Raw genomic sequence first — 7901 nt, 5'->3', positions numbered from 1 at the left:
GATGCTATAATATATTATCATCACATTGTAGAGGTACCAATCATTACTGCTGGGGCTTGGCTTCTATGAGAAGATGAGAAAAGGAGAATCAATTTATAATAAAGGGACTGAAGCCCAATGATTAAAGAGACCTGGAAAAATTCACTCTGGTAGCAAAGGCTCAAAGGAAAAAAATATCATTTCATGACTTTAAGTTTCTCTGACAGCTCTGACTGCTTTCTCCCTGCCCACAACAATCAAAAATTATAATCTGCCAGCTACGAGTCACATAAACACCAACAAAATTCACAGTTTTGCCTGTATATTAATTTTATTTGTTATGTAAGTATTATTTCTATAAAATTTTATATTACAAATAATATCCCTAACAATGTATTTATTATTATGGATATATATCCAAAAAAATACATCGCTTCTCGGCCTTTTGGCTAAGATCAAGTGTAGTACCTGGGGTTTCCCAGGTGGCGCTACTGCCTGCCCACGCAGGAGACATGAGATGCAGGTTCCTTCCCTGGGTTGGGAAGACCCCCTGGAGGAGGGCACAACAACCCACTCCAGTACTCTTGCCTGGAGAATCCTATGGCCAGAGGAGCCTGGTAGGCTACAGTCCACAGAGTCCCAAAGAGCCGGACACGACTGAAGTGACTTAGCATGCACACTTAACATAGCACATATCCAAAAAATGAAGACACTAATTTGCAAAGGTATATGCATCCCAGTATTCATGGCAAATTATTTACAATAGCCAAGCTATGGAAGCAACCTGTATCCATTAGCAGATGAATGGGTAAAGAAGATGTGACGTATATACAATTATTCAATGGAGTATTAGCCTTAAAAAGAATGAAACTCTGCCATTTGCAACAACATGGATGGGCCTGGAGGGCATTATGCTTTAGTGAAATGAGTCAGACAGAGAACAATAACTACTGTATGATATAACTGGTATGTGGAATCTAAAAAATAAAACAAAGTAGTGAATATAACAAACAAGAAACAGACTCACAGATGCAAAGAGCAAACTAGTGGTTACCAATGGGAGAGGGCATGGAGAGGGGGAAAAAGGGGTGAGGGATTATGAGGTCCAAACTGCCACCAAAAACTAAGTAAGTTACAATGGCATATCGTACAGCACAAGAAATATAGCCAATATTTTATAACCTTAAGTGGAGTATAACCTATAAAAACATTGAATCACTGTTATGTATCTGAAACTAGTATAAAACTATATACTTCAAATAAATAAACAAATACATAAATAATAATAAGAAGTGAACAATGTGCTTGTAACTGGCCTATAGCACAGTAGCTGGTGTTCAGAGGCCCACAGTAAATATTCCACACCCAAGATATTTTCTCTTATTAATACTTGCATTTCTTATGCCTAACTAAATCCTGGCATAGAGCAGATATTCAGTAAAACTACTAAATTAAAAAAAAAAAATTATGAACCATGAAACCTATAGGCATTTACTCATATACCCAACCTCTTGTCTAACCTGCACAGATTATTAACAAGTCCATGTCAAACAAGACATTTGACTCCCCAGTAAAAGATTACAATTATGGGCCACTGAGCTCCAATGGGAGAAATAAAAAAGTTTATCATCATCTAAACATGATTTCCTTCCATTGACTCCTCAAAAGATAACCTTTAGGCCTCTCTGGAAAGAAACTATCCTAGAAGATCTGTGATATGATGGGAAAATTTACACATGGGTTGTGTAATGCTTTAGCTCTCAGCTCAGAAGACCGAAATTTCAAATTCCAGGTATTCCCCTTAGACATATAAATACGTCTTTTCTATCCATTAGAGAAACAAAAGAGGGAAAAGGTGAACTCTAAATTGAGTCTATTTAATGGGCTGCCACCTACAAACACTGAGTGGAAAAGCGAACTCGTACAAGTCAGTATTGAATGAGTGGAGAGCAGCAGCTGGTAAAAGATTACAAGCAATTTTCATGAGATTTATAGTAAGCTAGTGAACTACAATATGACAGAGTCTGAAAGTGAAATTAAACCAAGTCGTACATCAATGAGGATTTTGTTTTCAGCAGCTTTGAACTTTAAGATGATTAACAAAACAAGAAGTGTGGATTCCAGGGGCTCTTTGAAATACTCTAGGGCAGACAAAGTTATGAGCAAGCAGAAAATGGGAACAGTTAAAACTGGAGGGGGAGTGGGAAGAGAGTTCAGTGTCAATGTGTTTTGGAGAAACTGATTCGATTACAAAGCCAATGGGCATGACTTGAGTGTTTGTCTCATCGCCAGGCCTGCCCCTACCCTTTTCAGTCCTCCTGACCAGTCTACTGGAGAAGGCAATGGCAACCCACTCCAGTGTTCTTGCCTGGAGAATCCCAGGGAACGGGGAGCCTGGTCGGCTGCCGTCTATGGGGTCACACAGAGTCGGACACGACTGGAGCGACTTAGCAGCAGCAGTAGCAGCAGCAGTAGCAGCAGCAGCAGCCCAGTCTACAGAATCAAACCTTACCCAAACCCTCTGCATTATTCCCTCTGACCCAGCCTGACTAACAGTGCTTATGCCTTGCCCTGGCTTCCACGCATGAACCTCAGCCATACTGCAGCAGCCCACACCAGTAACTTCCTGGATGCCAATTTCCTGACTGTTACTAAGTTCAGTCTTTTTGTTAGGACTTGCCATTTTCCTGAAATAAGACTTCTTAATGCTCACATGGATGGACCTAGAGAGTGTCATACTGGGTGAAGTAAGTCAGACAGAGGAGAAATACTGTATGACATCCCTTATATGTGGAATCTAAAAAGAAATGATACAAATGAACTTATGTACAAAAGAGAAACAGACTCACAGACTTTGAGAACTAGCTTAGTCAGGGGGAAGGATGGCAGTAGGGATAGTTAGGGAGTTTGAGATGGACAGTTACACATGGCTATATTTAAAATGGATAACCAACAAGGATTTACTGTATAGCACATGAAACTCTGCTCAATGTTACATGGCAGCCTGGATGAAAGAGGGGTTTGGGGAAGATTGGATACATGTATATATGTGGCTGAGTCCCTTCTCTGTTCACATGAAACTATCACATTGCTTATTAATCAGCTATACCCCAGTAAAAAAAATTAAAAGTTAAAAAAAATTAGGAAAAAATAAAAATATACCCAAGGCAATTTTTAAAAATGAGACTTCCTAATGCTCAATTTGGGCTGTTTTCAGATGGAAGGCTTTGCCTGATGAGCAGACTTCCTCCAAGCATATCCCCTGGGTCTATCTTCCTTTTGCTCATCTGACTTTTGTGAAGGGGTTCTATTTCTATATTTTTCCTATGCTCCTTTTCCTCCTTCCCAACTACAGTTTTCTCGGAACTCTGGGGTATAAGGCAGCATCCTAATTCTGGCCCAGACCTGGATCAAATTGCCTGTATATTCATTACTGCAAACATTATAGATGGTGTTCAGATACCCTGCATCATTTCATGGCTTTCTGTATTTCATCAGGCAGCTAAATGTATAAGCCACATACAGAAACACTAGCCTATAAATACAATGGTCAGGCCAAACAAGCTGAGTGATTCATAGTGAGAAATAAATATTCTGCTTTTCTTAATCAAAAGAAACCATCCTTACAGTATTCTAATATAAGCTTCTCTGTGTTCTCATGGAGTCGCATTAGCCCTGTGCTCCTTCTTTTCCGAATTCTGAAGTGTCTCGCTTCTGCCCTCTGAAGTTCCAACTATCTCCAAGAACCATACTCTGAAACGGGAAAAAATTGAACTCATCCTGAAGTCCCTGGATCTTTCCTTTGTGCAGAGTCAATGCACTCAGAATCACTCCGCCTGTTGGGGCTGGATGTACATATTTCTTCAGACCTGGAATGGGGAGAGAAAATCTACTCAGATTTTTTTATTTTGCTTTTGGTTAAGAATAACTTTTATTTTATTTTTAAATGGAGTATAGTTGATTTACAATATTGTGTTTCCGATGTATGGCAAGGTGAATCAGCTGCACATAAAGACATAGCCACTCTTCTGTAGATTCTTCTCCCATATAGGCCATCACAGAGATTTGAGTAGAGTTCCTTGTGTTGTAGAATAGGTCCTTATTAGTTATTTATACAAAGTAGTGTGTATATGTCAATCTCAATCCCCCAATTTGTCCCTCACCACAGATATCTTCTTAATTCTGTCTGCTTCTAAAGATGCCAAGAGAATGAGAGATGGGATTTACCTAGTTAGTAGCTATCCATAGACACCCTATGTGCCCCTGCCTCAAAGACACCATCTTTCACTATTCAGGATCCCTGAATCAATCTTTTCCACCACCCAGCATTTCTAAATGCGAGCTCTCTGGAACACCTCCAGCAGAATCAGCTGAGAGATTGTTAGATTACCCCCCACAGATTGATTCAGACACTCTAGATCTGATCTTCACACCTCTGCATTGACAATAAGATCTCCAGGCAACTCTGACTTTTACAGCCACTTTCTTGATACTTCAGGAGGAACCACAGCTGAGTATCCTGAAACATAGGGTTGTCATCAAGTGCTAATTTCAGTCGGAAAGCTAGGGTACAGTTGTCCATATTTTGGACCTTCAAGAGCCTAAACAGTATATTTTCTAAAGAAGTTTGAGAAGCCTCCTAAAATACGACAGCTAGAGTCTTCCCTGGGTTGCTAATGGGGACATGTACTGAGAGTGGACACTAGATCCAAACCTTAGCATGGATTCTTTGTAGCGATGGAATTGTCACACAGAGAATTCTTAGGCAGTTGGGGTGCTCCCCCAAGTGAACAGGAAGTTGTCTTTTCATGGAGTTAGCCGGTGCCCTTTGACAAGCATGCACACACCTGTAAGGACCAACTTTGATTCCCAAATATATACCAGTTTACATGTCCAGCCAGTCCAATATTCTGTGCTGAGTGTAAAGTGGCTTCCCAAAAGCTTGACCCATGTTTTGAATCAGAAACTCTCAAGAGTCACCATATTGAGGTCATTTGGCACAATTTTGGAGATCCAAAGGCCCCTCTCCCCCATATTCTCTGGAGAAAAAATTCTATATTGACTTCACTCTTCTGAGCCAACAATCCCATCTATGTACACACCAGACAGATGCTGATAATGATGTCTTTTGCACTAGAGTCTGAGAGGTCCCAGAACTAACTAGGAGCACTGGGTTCTACCTGGGAGAGGCCAGCTTTCATGGAATTTCAGGTAATTCTAGGAGAGAGAATATTTTCTATGTGGAATGATCAACCAAGAGCTTGTTGAAATCCTGGAGTTAAGAAGTTTTCCTTGCTGGTGGAAGGGATAGGACTGTGCTGATGGTTATGTCACTAAGGAAATAAGATAGTAAAGACAGTAAATATTCCTTTCCAAGAAGCTAGGCAAGTCAGGAAGGAGCCATGTAGAGCTTTTTCTATTGTCATAGTAGACAGAAAGGAAGCCCATGTGATGAAACAATCTCTCTGGAATAAAGTGGCCCATGGAGAGAGATCTGATATCATAAAAGATGGGAAAGATAGATAATAAAAGTGAAAAATATCTGAGGGTTTCATGGTCTATCTATTTTCTGAGCCTCAAAAGCACAATATTGGCATTTCATGCATGGGAGTAGAAAGAATGGCATTTTATGCATTGTAGACCACACCCAATAAGTAGTTAGAGAGTGTAAAAGACCTAAAAGTCAGCCCAAGATTTTTGGAAATTGAAAGAAGTTTGTTCTTCATCTGTTTGGCAATAATTTAGGAAAACTCCTGCAGCTAAATGTACAGTGAGGTTTAAGAATGGAATGGTGTTGGAGCAACTGAGGTGGGAGACAAGAGAAAGGTTGAAGGAAACCAGAGGGAAAGTTTTAGTAACAGAAAATTTACAGGACAGGATAGAAATGAAGTCCATGTATCTATGTGTCTTAGAAGAAAGTTTTTCAGTGTCAAGGGAACCAACAATTAAATGTGAATAAGGGGAGAGCAAGACAGATATGTCAATAATTCCAAATAATGTGAGCTACAGAGAAGAGTGGATTAGTAATGTGCACTAATCCACTAATGTCCACTAATCCACTAATCCACATTTATTTACTCCTTTGTAAAAGCAAAACTTATTGAGTCCTAGTATATACCAGGCAAAGGCCTTGAAGCTGAATGTATGGAATGGAGTTGGGAGGCAGGAGGAGAGGGCAATGGCACCCAACTTCAGGACTCTTGCCTGGAGAATCCCATGAATGGAGGAGCCTGGTGGGCTGCAGTCCATGGGGTCGCTAAGAGTCAGCCACGACTGAATGACTTCGCTTTCACTTTTCACTTTCATGCATTGGAGAAGGAAATGGCAACCCGCTCCAGTGTTTTTGCCTGGAGAATCCCAGGGATGGCAGAGCCTGGTGGACTGCCGTCTATGGGGTCACACAGAGTCGGACACGATTGAAGCGACTTCGCAACAGCAGGAAACTATATAACATATATATATATGTGTGTGTGTGTGTGTGTGTGTATAATCCCTATTCTCATTGTACTAATCTAACCTATCCAAAAGAAAGCAAATAATTTAATTTTGCTTTCTAGAGCTTTTTAATATTCAAACACTATATCTTTTTTTTTTTAAACTAATTACCAAATAGTCATAATTCAAAGATTATTGTTTAAATCAAGGGTCAGCAACCTATGGTCCATGCATCAAACTGGCCCACCAACTCTTTGGAATTAAATGTCCACTGATGCATAGCCACGCCCAATTTTATTTCCTGTTTAGGGGTGCTTTTGTAAAACAATGGCAGAGCTGGATAGTTATAATAGAGACCAAGCTGCCTGCAGAGTCCAATAAACTTACGTTGAATAGTTATAATAGAGACCAAACTGCCTGCAGAGTCCAGTAAACTTACTATCTGAACCTTTACAGGAAACATTTGCCCGTCGCTTATCTAAACCACTCTCACAGATGCGTCTACAGGTAAACCTCACAGCACATGTCAGACTCAGGACAGCCTTCGTCCCTCACCTCCTGCCCAGACTCCAGCTTTTCTACCTTTACGTGCTACTCTAGCACCTGGGCAGGACGTGGGGGCAGGGGCCTCCCTCTAAACCTGACTATATAGTCAGACACAATTACACTAATTTCTGGAAAAAAAATCTAAACATGTTTTTAAAGTCAATACTGAGAGGAAATACAGGAAATAGCCAAAGTAATATTTTTAAAAAGTTTAAGATAACCTGTATCTTTTTCAAATAACATGTATTTAAGTTTGTAATAATGTTAAATACCAATGGAGACTTTGGATTTGATAACTCTGAAAACAGGGAACCTGAATTATCTCTAATATCTATAAAATACTCTGGTGAATAGAAAAAATTATGAAAGAAATGGACAGCAGCCCTAAATTTAGGGAAAGACCCCACTCATTTGAGAAATGTTGTGAGATAGTTTCCTAGATTAAAAAAAAAAAAAAAAGGAAATCATAACTACAACAAGACTAAAGAAGCAACTTTCTTTTAGAAAAAAATAAATGTGGGGCTCTATCACAGAGAATAAGTAGATACCATCCAAGAATTATATTTGGTGATGTAGAAGACCACAGAAAACTGGATCCAACTCCATGGCATATCTCTGCATTACTAAAAATAAAGAACCCTGAAAAAAAGAGTTGATGGTGTGCACATCCCCCAAAGGAGTCTGGTGCCTGTATCAAAGATGCCAAGCTATACTTTAACTTGTCCTTGAAATAAAGAAGAAAATAGGAAACTGATTATATATATTAGAGAGAGAGTGAGTGAAATTATTTGCTGATATCAAATAAACCCATCTTTGAGGGAGAAATATCTAGCAGTCTATTTATTTCAGGTCAGCACAGATGTATGAGTTCACAAGACTAGAGCACGCACTTGAGGAGTCGTCCATCATTGGGGGTTAAAATTTACATGCCATCCATGCCT

General features: G+C 39.7%; 1 pseudogene; it reads left to right on the top strand.

The window, feature by feature from the left end:
- The first annotated feature begins 408 nt into the window (after positions 1–408).
- On the top strand, positions 409–548 carry LOC133240789 (U2 spliceosomal RNA; annotated as a pseudogene).
- Positions 549–7901: the final 7353 nt, after the last annotated feature.

Source organism: Bos javanicus, chromosome 28 (genome assembly GCF_032452875.1).
Source record: "Bos javanicus breed banteng chromosome 28, ARS-OSU_banteng_1.0, whole genome shotgun sequence".
NCBI lineage: Eukaryota > Metazoa > Chordata > Mammalia > Artiodactyla > Bovidae > Bos > Bos javanicus.
The sequence above is the reverse complement of the archived record's forward strand: the minus strand, read 5'-3'. Positions and strand labels throughout refer to the sequence as shown.